Here is a 16,825-nt window from a genome sequence, read left to right as displayed (position 1 = left end):
TGAAGGGATATAGACCATGGTGCAGGCAGTTTGCGTTGGCATCATGGCTGGCACAGATATGGTGGGCTGAAGGGTCTGTTCTTGTGCTGTACTGTTCTATGTGCCTTTTCTTTCTGTTCTGTTTTGTTTTTAATTGGACCCTTCTTTCAGCTGACTTGTATTCATCCATCCAAAGAGACTAGACATTTCCCAGATTGCAGCATTCAGTTAACTAATAACAAGATTTTCAGATATTGATGACATGAATTTCAAATTAACCTTCATATATTTTAAATTTAATTTACAGCTGTATTCCTAATTCTTCTTGTCTGTCCCCTTAACTACCTTGAATACCTTCTCTTTGGATGTCTCTTTTCTAGTTTGCAAAACACGTTTTCTTTTTCTTTCATTTCTCCCTGATCAGAACTGAACTCAGGATGTAAAGTGCATCTCATATGTTTTGATCTTGACATGTTCTAATTGGTACCTTTTTTGGGGTGTACTGTTCAAGTTCCTTTTGGCTATGATGTTTTATCAGTTGGAAGTTGAATATTGTGGAGCAAGACTGGTAAACTCTCAGCTGCATGCTTGCCTGTTTCAAAACTGTTCTTGATTGCTTAGTTGAATGCTTGTAATCACTTGCAGATTTGTCAAGAAGTGTTTTAGTTGAATCTAGAAAAATGTTTAATTAGCTGTCATTAAAACAGACACTTCTAATAAATCATTGTATTCTGGCTTGGTGAAACTTTTGTTCAACAATTCAACTTTTTTGAAACCAGCAGAGAGCATTGAACAAAAACATTTACTGGTTGTACAAAAGTGATGAGCTTTGAATAATGATGGTAATGGTTCAGTCAGCTTGAATCAAGCTTACATTATCTAGACAGTTTTCTTGGATCATATTGCTTTTTCCGGATGTGAGGCCATGTGATCCTCATGTTTCTGTATTTTAATTTCTGGATGGTAGGAAGTGCCTTTGATTTGTCTTTACAATGTCTTGTTGATCAGTACACTTGCCACTCATTCCTGCAATAAAATATCAGTTGGTCTTCTCTAACTTAAGATTTTCTCACTTGAAACCAAACTTCACATCACAATTTTTAATAGTTATTGAACTGAAAATAACATACTTTTTCTCACTGTTGAAAATGATACTTATGACTGTAGCTTATTCCAGAGCTTGGCACGCTTGGCCATTCTCTCATGACATAAATAATCTGGTATTTGCTGTACCTCCATGTGATTGAGCAGGGTGAAGGAGAAGAGTTGGAAAAGTCATTATGTTTCTTGGCTCATTAGATTTATTCCATCTTGCCTAATTGTGAGTCTGAAGAGATGTAGAAGTAGCGAGTCCTCTGGGCTTGTGAGAAACTAACATTCTGCTAGGTTATGACCACAAAGTTATCAATTTTCAAGGCATCAGCAGAGCCAGTTCAAAGGAGGAACATGTAGAGAAAACAGGATAAGTTCAGACTCAAGTGTAAAGACGAAAATGGCCAGAGAATATCAGGAAAGCAAATGGAGAGGAACAAACACAAGCATTGCTCATCCGGAGAAAGATGGACCTGGTAGAAGAATGCAACTGGAATGGAAGGCATTTCAGTCAAAACTTGAGAGCTATGCTTATCCGGAACAGAGCTGGCAGGAGTAAACCTTTGATAGCTTTTTTTGTTGTATTAAGGCTGTCAGTTAATTTTTCTCTTTTTCCAAATATTTATTTATTGAATTAATACTTTAAATGAGATTTAATAATGTAGAAATAACTGAGTAAAAGCTGTGACTAATGAAATAAATTCAGGAAGATTCCAGGTGTGCTCTTGGGTCATTCACCTGAAACACAAACTCTTTTTTCTCTTTCCATGGATGCTGCCTAACTTCCTGAGTGTTGCCAGAATTTGAGTTGTTTTCAGACTTGCAGCGTCTGCTGCATTTTATTTTTGCTCTAAGATTTGGAGAATCCACTGGTGAAGCAGCTGGGACCTGGGAGAGCTGCTAATTTCTAGCCAGAAATCTGATAAATATAGACGTGGAAGTACATCTCAGTGGCTTTGGATATATATTTTATGATTCCTAATGGACTCCAAAATTACTCTTGTGTCCTGGATAATAGCAACTGCAGGGTGCGGATCTTCAGACTTTGGAACTTGAGCAGCAGTTGCTGTCACTGCAGTCATCTGGAAGGACAGGTTACTTTTTTAAAAAAAAATATAGTCATCACTCAGGAGATGTCATCTCATAGCTGAAGACTCCACGGGCAGAGAGAGAATGCGTGACTGCTCAATAAATAAGGAAAAGCAGTCCGGTAGTGTCAGACTCTCTTGTATACATCATGGGTTCTAACTGGCTTTCTACTCAGAATACCGAGAAAGGAATGGCTCCTCTGGAGAGTACAGCTAGAGCCAAATCCATGACACTGTCGCTGATTCTACTGTATCTGGAGGGAGTAGGAAACATGCAGGGGTTCATTAGTTAGAGGGGCAGGTAAGTGCTTCTGTGATTCTAGAAACGGTGTGTTGCCTTCTTGGCAGCAGGATCAAAGATGCCACTAACTGCACAACTTTCTGGTGGGATATGGAAGTGATACTTAAATGGCCATAAATCATAGGTCATACTGGTACCAATGGCAGAAAGGATGCTGAAGTCCTCCAAGCATGTTCTAGAGAGTTACTAAAGAGATTAAAAGCAAGACATCAAAGGTGCTAATCTCTATTAGAATTGCTGCTTGGTGCAGGTAAAGGAGAAAAGTACAGACGAATGCATGGGTGAACAGATGGTGCAGGAGTGTAGGTTTTTGTTTACTGGGGGCACTGGGAGTTTGTTCTGGGACATCTGCAACCAAGACAGGTTACATCTCAATGAAACCAAGCTCAGTATTCTTGCAGGCAGATTATACGTGATATTGATGAGGTTTTAGTTTGCCAGGGGGTGGGAACCTGAGCTCAGTTTCAGAAGGGAGATAGGGTAAGTTGGAAGTGGAAGGTTTTGGAAGACATAAGAAACGAGATCTAATAAAAAGAGTTTGGTAATAGTTTGTTATATGTTAATGGAAGGAGTATAAGAAATAAAGGAGAGGTGAGAAAAGAAAATATAAGTAAGAGAGTTTAACATAGGAATATAAGAATTTGGAATAGCTAAAGATCATCTGGCCCTTTGAGCCTGTTCTGCCATTCATTAAGACCATACTTCATTTTCCTGCTCTATCCCCATATCCCTTGCTTCCCTTCTTATCAGAAATCTATTGATATCTGTTTTAAAGGAGCTTCTGCAGCCTCTTTGGCAGAGTTTCACCACCCTCTTGAATAAACAAAATTCTTTCCTCTTCAGTTCTAAATGACCTGTTGCTAAATCTGAGATTATGATCCCTCAGCTAGGGGAAACAACCTCCCTGCATCCAATTTGCTGTGATATGCAAGAATTTTGTAAGATTCAATGAGATCATCTCCCATTCTTCTAAGCTCTAGTGAACATGGCCTAGATTGTATGCAAATCACCCACTCCAGCATTCTGTCGACTGATTCTTCGTTGTGCTCCCTCTGTGGCAAATGTACCCTTTTTCAGGTAAAAAGATCAAAAGTGTGCACAATACCCCAGGGGCTGTTTCACCAAGGCATCAAGACATCCTTCGCCTCATACTCAAATCCTGTCATAATAAAGGCCCACAAACCATTTGCTTGCCTGAATGCTTGTAGCACCTGCATATTGGCTTTCAATGACTTTTATGCAAGGAAACTGAGGACCCTTTGAGCATCAACACTTTTTAGTCTATCACCTCTTAAAACATACCCTGCTTTTCTGTTTTTCATCCAAAGTGGATGTCCTTACAGTTTTTCCACAATGTATTCAATCTACCATGTTGCCCACTCACATAATTTGTTCATAGCCACTTGGAACTTCTTTACATTGTTCTCCCTATTTGCAATTCCACATCGTTTAGTGTTATTGGCAAACTTGGAAATATGACATTTGATCGCCTTGGGCATATCATTGATAAAGATTAGGAATAGTTGAGCTCCAAGCATCAATCCCTGTGATACCCCATTAGTCATACCTGGCCAACAAGGGAAAGACCCATTTATTCTTGCTCTGTTTTTGGCTGTTAACCAGCTCTCAATCTGTGGCTGTCTAATACTCTCAGTTGCACGTGCTCTCATTTTATTGACCAACCTTCTGTGTTGGACCTTGTGGAAAGCTTTGTGAAAATCTTAATGTGCCATATTCACTACACCCCCCACCCCCTTACATCCTCAAAGAACTCCCCATAGCATTTCAAAACTCAGGGATGTTGGGTCCTTGGATCTATTGCCTTTCAGTCTCATCAATTTCTCATGTTTCTGAATTTTGGGAAATCAAAAATCTGCAGATTCTGGAAAGCTGAAGTAAACACGGAGAATGCAAGAAACACTCAGCAGGTCAGATGGCGTCTGTGGAAAGAGAAATAGAATTAATGTTGCAGGTCGCTGCCTTTTCATCAGAAAAATCTGATGTGTTGAATGTTTTCAGTGTGATCAAACTCAAATTTACATTCTCATATTAGAAATTTAATATTTCTCGCATGAGATTCATCTCCTTTGCATTTTTCTTTTACTTAAACCATGATAGATGAACCTATTATTTTTCCACCCATGCTTCATGATCTTGTTCAGCAAGCATGCTGAAAAATTAAGAAGTAACGAACAAGTGATGAAAGACAGTTTGTGAATTTCATGAAATTTTTTAATTTCAAAGCTGAACAGATTGTTAGTTACAGCAATTGTGTGGTGGAGAGAAATTGATTATTCTACATTTGATCTTTTTTTTTATTTGTACCTAAGTTGTAGATGTTGCTGACGAAGGCAGCATTTAATACTCATTCCTCATTGACCTTGAGAAGCTAATCATGAGCTGCTGCCTTAAGTGCTGTACTACATGTGTTAAAGCTATTTCAACAGTGCTGTTTGGAATTTATAGAATTTTGACTGCAGCACCATCCAAGTCAGAATAGTATGCAACTTGGAGAGGAACATAAAGGTTGTGCTGTTCCCATGCTCTTGTAACGGTGTTATTCATAAGGCTGGTCCAGTTAAGTTTCTGGTCAATTGTGATCCATAGAATATTAATGGAGAGAGGGCATATTTGTTAGTGGTAATGCTATTAAATGACAAGAAAAGGAGATCATTGGCGAGATTGGATTTCTTCTTGTGGGCAATGCATACAGTGGTGAAGAAGGCATTTGGCACACTGGCCTTCATCGGTCAGGGCATTGAGTATAGAAGTTGGGACGTTATGTTGCAGTTATATAAGTCGTTGATGAGGCCGCACTTGGAGTATTGTGTACAGTTTTAGTGTACAGTTCCCTGTTATAGGAAAGATGTTATTAAACTGGAAAGGAGTGCAGAAAAGATTTACCAGGATGTTGCCTGGACTTGGGGGCCTGAGTTACACAGAGAGGGTGCGTAGACTAGGACTTTATTCCCCGGAATATAGGAGATTGAGGGGTGTCCTGATAGAGGTATATAAGATCATGACAATCATAGGGAGAAAGCACATAGTCTTTTTCCCAGGGAGGAGGTGCTAAAAACAAGAGGGAATAGGTTTAAGATCAGAGGCGAGAGATTTAAAAGGGACATTGGATTAGCTTCTTCACGCAAAGGGTGGTGCATATTTGGAATGAGCTGCCAGAAATAGTGGTTGAAGCAGGCACATTAGCAATGTTAAAAAATAATCTAGATAAGTACATGGATAAGAGAGGTTTAGAGGGCTATGGGGTAAACGCAGACAGATGGGACTAGCTCTCTGGCCAACACAGTTGGGATGGACAAGTTGGACCAAAGAACCTGTTTCCATGCTGTATGGCTCTATGCTCTATGACGTGGGCAGTTTTAAGGTAGTCGCTGGTGTTGCAGCTATAATGGAATAGCTGAGTCAAAAACAACTATTTTTGGCAAAGGTCTTAACCTTGTTTGGAATATTGTGCTCAGTTCAGTAATAATGTGGAAGAAATCAAATCGGATGAAGATTGGCTTTTGAGATGGTTGGAATCTCAAGAGGATGGATCATGTTGTCAGCACCAGGCTGATTAGGTAAATTCCTAAACCTCGTTTTTTAAATGAGTACTCTGTTTAGGAAATTTAGGAATAGGATGCTTGTGGAGCCACTGATTCCAGTTTGTTGAATTATCTGCAATTGGATGTGGCAGTGCTGCAGAAATCCACCTGAACTCTTGGTCCTGGGAGTACTTTTCACCATATATAGGATGCTGGTTCTGCAGTTTTGGTGGCACATAGTCTTGAATTGTGCAGCTTCACCAGTATGGCAATTCATTTTAAGTATGCCTGATGGGTATTTCTAGCACTCCTCGCTGAACGTGGTTTTGTCACCTAGTTTGTTATTGATAGGAGAGCTAAGGATGTGAAATTTACAGGTTAACATAGAACAGTACAGCACAGGAACAGGCCCTTCGGCCCACAGTATCTCCCCTCAGCTTCTGACGCTCCAGAAAAAACAACCCAAGTTTGTCCAACCTCTCTTTATAGCTCATACCCTATAAGTCAGGTGGCATCCTGGTAAACCTCTTCTGCACTCTTTCCAAAGCATCCACATCCTTCCTGTAATGGGGCAGTCAGAATTGCACACAGTACTCCAAGTGCAGCCTAACTAAAGTTTTATATAGATTATGGTGATTCTGCTTGTTCTGCACTGAATCTGTGCAGTTAGCACAGTAACAGGGTCACATAATTTTTTTTTCAATGTAAAGACAGGACTTTATGTCCACAAGAACCAGATGATTGAGATTTCAATAGTATTGTTATGTTTCCAATACAGTTGTGACAATGTACGTACATTCATGAGGAAATAACCAAGTTGGTTTTTGCCTTATTCTGGCTCTCTCACTACCTGGCATAGATCAATGTGGTGAACATGCCCTGGCAAACCTTCCTGGTAATGATCATTGAAAATCGCCCATCTAGACAAATTCTGTGAGCTTACTGCACTCGGTGCATATTCCACCCAGTGTTCAACAAATAGGATTACTGGTTCACCAGCTGTGATACGGGGGTGAGTGGTGATCAGAAACAACTTTCCTTTTCCATTTTTGACCTGATGCCGTGAAATTTTACAGAAGGGGGAACCAAACCTATTGCCCTCAGAGCCAGAACCAGTAATATGCAGTGACACTCAGAAGTTTGAGAGTCACAGGGCAAACAATGTTTAAATATGCATTTTATTGCTAATACTCCATTATATAGCATTTATAGATAAATACCGAATACACTGCTCCATCTTTGTGATCTCCTCTGCTCTCCGGCTCCTCGAATTCTCCCACTTTAGGAAATCCCTACCCCACTTCCCCACAACCTCAACCCCACCCCCTCCCCCCCACCATGCCTCTTCTCTTCTTCCCTTTCCTAGCCTCTTTTTTTCTACCTTTTTCTCTCTCTCACCCTTACCCATCCCTCGGTGGATCTGCTCTCCCACCACCCCCCCCCCGCACCTGCCTATCACTATATCTTACCTGCATCTACCAATCACCACCTTGTGCCCACCCTGCCTCCCCTCTTTTGTCCACCTATCACTGCTCTGCTTTTCCTATATATTGGGCTTCCCCTTTTCCTATTTTCGGTCTGGAAGAAAGGTCCTGACCGGAAACGTTGACCACCTGCTTTTCTCCAAAGATACTGCCTGGCCTGCCGAGTTTCTCCAGCATCATCGTGTTTTTCATTTACCAAACACATACTTCTTCATGGCTAATAGAAGCTTTGCGAGTATCTATCCTAGCTGTGCCTTTTAGACACTGGAATTTGCTTTTTCAGTTGCTTAAGTTTTGGTTTGTGTGTACCCTAAATTGTAACTGTTTCTGCAATATTCTTCTTTACAAATTGTTCATCAGAATATGGAGCCCAAACGGTTAAAAAAAATAATTTTGGTTGTTCTGTCAGCTTTCTTGCAGAATGCAAAAATTAATGCATGTGTGTGTTCTAAGCGTGAGTTGAATGCTGTTATCCTATTTTTTCCTTCATTCTGATCAAGGAGGACATTCATATCAAAACTTGTTATGATTTGTTTTGTGGTAATATTTCAAGTTGCTCAGTTGGTAGTGATGTTTTGAAGATAAGGCACAGCATTTTGCCATCAGACAGTGAATGTACAATCTTCCCATTCTGGTTTAAAATTTCAGTTTTCTTCCTGGTCATATTTTCTTCTAATTCAATGATGTGATTGTCATAATTAAATTTAATGTCCTTCTATTAACACTTTCATTTCTTGAACATGTTAATGCTGTGTAAAACTCTATTGTGTGCATTTTTTGTCACCACACTATAGGAAGGGTGTGGAAACTTTGGAGAGGCTGCAGAGGGGATTCAGCAGGATGTTGACTGGATTGGAGTGTATTAGCAATAAGGAAAGGTCGGACAAACTTTGATTGTGTTTTCCCTGAAGTGTCAGAGGCTGAGGGGCAACATGATAGAAGTCTGAGAGGCATAGATAGGGTTGATAGAATCATAGAGTCATACAGCTTGGAAACAGGCCTTTCAGCCCAACTTGTCCATGCTAACCAAATGCCCATCTAACCTGGTCCCATTTGCCCCAGAGTTTTTTTTTCCCAGGGCAGAAATGTTAAATACTAGAAGACATAGGTTTAAGGTGAGAGGGGGAAAGTTTAAAGGAAATTTGTAGGTGCCTGGAATGTGCTGCTGGGGATGTGCAGAAGCAGATACGATAACAACCTTTAAGAGGCATTTAGAAAGGCACATGAACAGGCAGGGAATGGAGGGATACAGACCATGAGCGGGCAGATGGGATTAGTTTAGACTGGCATTGTGGTTGGCGTAGTGTAGGTGAGCTGAAGGGCCTATTCCTGTACTGTACTATTTCTAACAGTGAGCACACTTTGACACACAGACCTTATATTCTGCAGGGAGACCACAAACATATATTAACCACCATGACTGAGTATAGTCTAACTGCAGCTGTCTGATGTCATTGCCTGCAGTACCACATACACTGCGTGTTTTATGGTGAGTCTGCTAAGATTAGAGACCTGTATGTGCTGGATATCACAACCCCTCCTGCTCCTAATCCCACCCTCCCATCCAAAATACACATCTGCCAGGGTTAGAGGCAATGGATATGAGTTATTACCAGGTCTGTCTCACTTAAAAGATTAACAAAGTTTGTTAAATTCTTAATTTATATTGGGCACGATTAACAAATAGGAACCACTTCCCCAAAGCAAAAATACAAATGCTGTTATAATAAAACTGGGAAATACGGAACCTTTAAGGCATTTAGTGCACACTTAATCTGCATGATTCGAAATTTGAAAAATATCAGTTCAGTTCAGTTTAGTTCAGTTCAGTTCAGTACCACAACTCATCTGATCTGAAACTCTCATCCATGCTTTTGTGGCTGCCAAACTTGTCCCAATGAAGCACTCCTGGCCAACCTCCCATATTCTACTTGCCTTAAAATTGGTGTCCAAAACTCTGCTGAGAATGTAATGTCTTGATTCATTCTATTCACCCATTACTCCCACACTTGTCTCCCAGTTGAGCTACGACTTGATTTCAATATTTTTATGCACGATTTTAAATCCTTCCATGGTCTTCCCTCGCTGTTTCGATAATATCCTCTAGCCCTATAACCCTTTATCTACGCTTCTCCAGTTGTGGCCCCTTCATCATTCTTGAATTTAATTGCTCCACCTTTGGCAGCCCTGCCTTTAGGGGTCAAGCAATTAAGTTCTAGAATTTCCTCCCTAAACCACTCTGGCTACTTTATTACCAGTTTAATCAAGCTTGTAATCATTTGTCCTAATTTTTCCATACATGGTTTGTCATAGGATTTTGAACAATGCTCTCATGAAGTGCCTTGGAGCATTTAACTACATTGAAAGCTGTTGTTGTTTAAATACCTTACAACAAATTATTCCCTGCATCGAGTCCCATCTTGTTTGGCACCACAGAAGTAATATCTCTGATGCTGTATTTGATAATTATTGCAATTAAAAATATGTTGGATAATCTTACTGAGCTAATATAGCATACTTCAAATATTTAATTGATCATTAGTATGTGTAATATTGATTTAATGGACACATTCACCTTGATTGTTATGGTTAACTGTCTATTCAGTGCAGTGAAAATAAATTTTAAAAAATGTATGTGGAAATTAATTTCCAGGCATCAAATTCAAATACATTTCATGTTCAATCCAAACAATAAGGATGGAATAGTAAATCCAATAACTGTGGAATAATAGATAGAATGGCTACAAGGTGCGGTAAGGTTCCCTAGACGATGGCACTTTAAACATTTCTTTTTGTATTTTGTTGAACTCTGATTTGGACTCGCTCTGAATTAGATGTCTCAAATCAGAGCCAATCTGTGTGGTGACATTCCACTACCAAGGCTGGCATTATGTGACAGTTGAATGAAAAGAGTACGACCTCTGAATTGCCTTGCCCTCGGAGTGGACGTTTAGGAATTCAAGTCACAATCTGGTCACATGTGGAAATAAGTTAGGCTGGTAATCAAAGGTATCTAACTTTTTAATATCTACCTCGTGGCTTTTGGATGAGACCTTAACCGATACACAGGAGATCCCATGGCCCACTTTTGCATTTTGAACAAGGAGGTATGCCTGAACCAGTAAAACTAATCTTATTGGATAGCCAAATTAGATTATCTGCCTGTCATTGTATTGCTGTTGATAGACGTTTGCTGAATGCAAATTGGCTGCCAATTTTCTTGTGCTACAACAGTGATTACACTTCAAAAGTACTTCATTGCCTGTAAAGCAATTACTAAACAAAGATACATAAATGCAAGTTTTCTCTCTAGTTTAGAACAATGAGTATTCTGTATAATGTGCAATGTTTTACTCTTTTGCTGAAGTGATGTCCTTTAAAATTAAAAAGCACTATTGCACAGGAATCTCAATGCACATCACTAAAGTAGGATCATTATTTTATGGATGCTTGCTGCATGCAACTTGAGTGTCGCATTTCTTGCATTACAAGCAACTTAAAAGTAGTTAGGAGACACAAAAGACTGCAGTTGCTGGCATTTGGAGTAACACACAAAACGCTGGAGGAACTCAGTGGGTCCAGCAGCATCTGTGGAGGGAAATGGACAGTCGACGTTTTAGGTTGAGACCCTTCATCTGCACTGGTAATAAGCAAAAGTAATTAATTGGCTACTACATGCTCCAAGGGTGTCTTTAAAATCTTTGTGACATTTTGGAAAATGATCACAGTACATTCATTCGTGTTCTCCCAAATAAACCAAAATCCAGCATTTTAATGTCAGTTGGCTACACTCATTCAAATTCTAAGCTTCAAAACTGAGATTAAAGAATAGTTTATAGTAACATTAAAATTTTAATACCTACCAATGTCAGCAAGTTTCTTCACTACTAATGGAATATTTCAGGATAGATGGACGATGTGCAGATAATCATGATCTGTAGTTTGTGTATCGTATGAAAGGACTGGTCTAATAATTGACAAGTAATGAAACTCTCAATAAATTTTTATGCGAGATACATAAAATTATATTGCATTAAGATTTCTCATGTTCTGCTTCTTAAAATGTAATACAAATTCTGTTAGTTGAAGGGAGATGATGTCATTGTGGACTGACACCCACATAAAGATATGAGAAATAGGAACAGAATTGGACCATATCGGTTTTGGAAGCCGGCTTGGCCACTCTGTAAGAGTGATCCTTGACCTTATCCACTTTGCTGCCTTTTTACCCATATCCTTTATTTCTCTTTGTGTCCAAAAACCATTTCAGATTTGAGTACACTCAGCAACTGAGCATCCTTTTCCCCCTTGGAAGAGACAATCTCAAAAATTTACAAGCCTTTGAATGTAGAAATTTTTCTTCAGCTCTATCGTTAATTACCAACCGTTTATCATGAGACAACGGACTCTAGTTCGAGACTCTAGTCAAAGTAACCAGCTTCTCAATAACTTCTATCGATCTTTCCAGATCTTGTACGTTTCACTTTTATCACCTCTAATTCTTCTAAACTCTAGTGAGTATAAACTTTTCCTATGAATTCTCTTTGCAAGCCATCCTCCTCATTCCAGGAATCAGTCTACTTAATCCATGCTGCACTTACCTCGAAGGCAGGTGCGGCCTAAGTAAGGAGACCAAAACTGCATGCACCTATTATGCTATGGTCTCCCTGAAAACTTGTAGAAAGACTTCCTTGTGTGTGTACTCCAATCTACTTGCAGTAAGGGTCTGTGTACAAAGTTGTCATCCTAATTACATCCTGCATTTAAGTACAGACCTATCCCGATCCTCTTCACCAGTATTTATTAGTTTCTCGGCAATTGGAAAAAAAGTTGTTTCATTCTCCCAAGCAAAATTATGTACACCACATTATTCCATATTATGTTCCATCTGCCACCTTTATTCTCATTCACTAATCTTTATGAGTCATCTCCATTGCTTATTTTCCCACCTGTCTATGTATTGCCAGCAAGTTTGGACACATTTCCCTCTGTCCTTTCATCCAAGTAAGGGATATTCAAACCTTTGTTCGTAGAAAGCAATTTTAAAATCAGGGAAGAAGACTGCAAGCAAAACAAAAATGACCCAGTCAAATTTCTGCAATTTCGTAGCTGAGCCCCATTTAAAACAATATTGAAAACACTCTGTAGGTCAGGCAGCATCTGAGGAGAGAGAAACAGTTAATATCTCTGGCCGATAACCTTTAATCAGAAAAGCTCTTAACCTTGACATCTTCTTGGTAGATAAATTGCTTTCTTGCAATTACAAATTCAGTGCTAATATTAACAAGGAATTGAGGTCAGAGAGCCACAGGGGTCCAGATAAATTAGTAGATAAACATTGATCTTGAGACATGTCTGACTCTCACCATGGAAACTGAATTAGATAATCTGGAATTTAAAATTAAAAACAGAAAATGCTGGAACTGCTCAGTAGGTCTGACAGCATCTGTGGAAAGAGGAATAGAATTACATTTTCAGTTTGAAGATCTTTTTTCAGAATTGGGAAAGCAAGAGGACAAGCTAATTTGATGTTGCAGAGGAGGTAGGGGAGAGAGGGATAGGACAAAGGGAATTATCTCTGATAGGATGAGCCATGGATGTTGTAACAGGCTGCAGAGATCATTTGGTTGATGAGTTAATAAAGCAGTTAGAGAGAAAAAATGAAGAAAATCTATGAAATGAGAGCAGTGAGTGAGTGACAGTACAAGCAAAGATACATAAAAAGTTGCAAAAAAGGCAGGGCTCTAAGACATATCCAGCAGAAGACAGAAAAACAGAGCCAAATTCACAGATGGATGACCTGTAGCAAAATGGCCAGTTCTGAGACAGAAAGAGAAATGGAGTCTTGAAGGCTGCGCCTAGATGGAAGATGAGGTGTTCTTCAAGCTTATGCTGAGATGGTAAGACATAGTAGAATCATGCCATTCGGCCTATTGAGTCTGCTCCACCATTCAATCATGGCTGATTTATTTTTCCCTCTCAACTCCATTCTCCTGCATTCTCCTCATAACCTTTGATGCCCTCACTAATCAAGAACCTATCAACCTCCCCTTTAAATATACCCAATGACTTGACCTCCACAGCCATCTGTGGCAATGAATTCCACAGGTTCACCACCCTCTGGCAAAAGAAATTAGTCCTCATCTCTGTTCTAAAGGGACATCCTTTTATTCTGAGGCTGTGCCCTCTGATCCTAGACTCTCCCACTACTGGAAACATCCTCTCCATGTCCACTCTATCCAGGATTTTCAATATTCGGTAAGTTTCAATGAAATCCCCCCTCATCCTTCCAAACTCCAGAGAGTACAGGCCCAGAACCATCAAATGCTCCTCGTACATTAACCTTTTCATCCCCAGGATCATTCTCGTAAACCTCCTCTGGATCCTCTCCAACGCCAGCACATCCTTCCTTAGATATGGGGCCCAAAACTGCTCACAATACTCCAAATGTGGTCTGACCAATGCCTTTTGAAGCCTCAGTATTACATCCTTGTTTTTATATTCTAGTCCTCTTGAAATGAATGCTAACATTGCATTTGCCTTCCTTACTACCCACTCAGCCTGCAAGTTAACCTTTAGGGATCCTGCACTAGGACTTCCAAGTCCCTTTGTATCTCTCATTTCTGAATTCTCTCCCCATTTAGAAAATAGTCTTTATTCCTTCTACTAGAGTGCATGACCGTACACTTCCCCACGCTGTATTCCATCTGCCACTTCTTTGCCCACTCTCCCAACCTGTCCAAGTCCTTCTGCAGACTTCCTGCTTCCTCAACACCACCTGCCTCTCCACCTATCTTTGTATCATTCACAAACTTGGCCACAACGCCATCAATTCTGTTATCCAGATCATTAACATATAACGCGAGAAGTAGCAGACCCAACACTGACCCCTGCGGAACACCACTAGTCATTGGCAGCCAACCAGAAATGGCCCCATATATTCCCACTCTTTGCCTTCTGCCAGTCAGCCAATCTTCTATCCACGCTAGTACCTTTCCTGTAATACCATGGGCTCCTATCCTATTTAGCAACCTCATGTGCGGCACCTTGTCAAAGGCAAGTTATGACAATGTAGGAGACCACACGCAGGTAGGTCAGAGTTGGGATTTGGTTGGAGAATTAAAGTGGCAGGCAACAAATGTGAAGTGAGAAACACAACTGATATCTCTAGTTGATATGCTGAAAAGTCCTTAATGTTGTCATTGGGTTTACAGATAAATTGCTACCTTCCTTGCAATTACAAATTACAATAAATAAGTAAACAAAAAACAATTCACATTCTTCTTCAAAGTTCCACTGGCTATTAGTTGGGCAAAAAACTGTCAGAAATCACTTTGGTGGTACAGGGTCCTTTTGAGATTTGATCTAATCCTCTGCTCCCTTTTCCTCCCCCAACACACAAATTATAACCTTGCATTGCTAATGGTATGGATAATTCATGGGATGATATCACCAGTAACCTTGATTATTTGGTTAATAATGGGCAGTATTTGTAAACTGCTATTTAACATAACCCAGAAATTAACAGCTGTTTTCTAGAGGCATTTTACAGAAGTGCTTGCCTTCAGCTGACCAAGCCAAATGTTGTTACTGGCAGGAAACTGTTGCGATCTAAGTTGTTGATAGAAAATGTAAATAGGTGAGGCTTTGGTTGATCATCATGGCACTCGACTAGAAATGACCAATTTAATATTATTCTTTTTTCTGTCCTTTAGCAATCCTCTATCTATGCTATTGTGCACAATCACCATGAGCCCTTATTATAAGTAACACAGTTTGTGGCAGTTTAACAACACCACCTCACTGGTTCCCTGTCATCCTCCCTGCTTATTGCATTAGATTTGTCAAGCACCATTTCCCTTTTGTAAATCATTATTGATAATGCCTGGTATTATGATTTTCTACATGCTTTGTAACCATGTCCTTGTTAACAAATTCCAGTATTTTCTTGCAACTGAATGGATGCAGGTTGATCAACATTTCCCTTCTTACTTTCTCCTTTTTTAATTACAACATTGCCCTTAGTATGCACATCTACAAGGATAATTCAAGAATTCTGGAGAATTTTAGAAGATAATCATTGATACATTCCATCACCTCTCCAGCCTCTGATTAGAACCCAAATTGTAGATAATGAGACCCAAAGGTTTGTCATCTTTTAATCCCATTTTTTCTCCTCTGTGTTCTACTTACTGATATTAACTGTCTGACATCCTCACCCTCATTGAATCATAGAATTATACAGCACAGAAACAGGCCTTTCAGCCCACTGTGGCCATGCTGACCTTTTTGCACCAATCTACACCAATCCCATTTGCCTACATTAGAACCATATTGGTTCCCCACTATTTATAGTACACTGAGGGGCAAAACTTGCCAAGACCAGTGAGCCAACAAACTTAGAAAGAGCAGACTGTCCCTTCTAGCATGTAGCAAGGCAGATTCATCCAGCTAATCAGCAAAGTGTTTCTGACTCTGCTTTTGGACTTGGCAGCCAGTGAGCCTTCACACCACCCACCACCCCCAGCCCCACAACCCCTCCAAACTTGCTGGCTGTTGGATAAACTGGGCCCTCATTATTGCTGCCCAGTTATGATATTCCCAAGAGGGAAGTGCACTGTAGAATGGCTATTTCCACCACCCCAAGCTTTGCAATGAAGTCTTCTCTCAGCTCATTGCTGGCTAACACCAAGCAAAGCAATCTTGTTTCAGTCTTTAATCATAATTAAAAATATTTTTAATTAACTTTGTAACATTAGCAGCAGCCATGGTACTTTCCATCTTTTCTGTGCTTAGGAAAACCTGAGGTTGAATTGATCAACCTCATTATGCTCCCATACCATGAGAAAGGAGAGATTGGTTAGGACCCACCTGTCCATTTAGGTGCAGGGGGTATCTACTGGGAGCAAGTTGGCTCTCACTGCATTTATACACTGTGCTAACCAGGAAGATGTTTGAATCAAATATGAAGAACTTGATTGAACTAATGGTCAGAGTGCTATTCATGCTTGGCTTCAACTCCTTTTTGAAACTGATACCAGGTGTCTTCAATTTTAATCTTAGATACTTGAACCAGTGAACTTCATTAATGCTCATGTAGCTGTGTCTGGCCAGTACATCTAACAGATTTAGAGATGGGACTGCCAGTGGACCATTTCAAGATGCACCCTGTCATGCCTTATCGTATTTTTAAAATGACACAGGAGACCACCATTTGCCACATTGGTTCGGTGACAGTTCCTAGGGGAGTAATCCCATTAGTCCCATACCCCTTCTCCTTATTTCGCTGGACCCCTGTAACTTACTCTCTCTTACACATACCCATCAACTCTTCTTTGA

At 40.0% G+C, this 16,825-nt stretch overlaps 1 protein-coding gene across 3 annotated transcripts in view; it reads left to right on the top strand.

Annotated features, from left to right (window-relative positions):
* zgc:101566 (Transmembrane protein 263-B-like) overlaps window positions 1-16,825 on the top strand; it is a 180,032-nt gene that overhangs the window by 100,788 nt on the left and 62,419 nt on the right. The window lies entirely within an intron of this gene.

The sequence above is a fragment of the Pristis pectinata genome, chromosome 14 (genome assembly GCF_009764475.1).
Source record: "Pristis pectinata isolate sPriPec2 chromosome 14, sPriPec2.1.pri, whole genome shotgun sequence".
Lineage (NCBI taxonomy): Eukaryota > Metazoa > Chordata > Chondrichthyes > Rhinopristiformes > Pristidae > Pristis > Pristis pectinata.
Note: the sequence above shows the minus strand (reverse complement) of the source record. Positions and strands in the feature narration are given on the sequence as shown.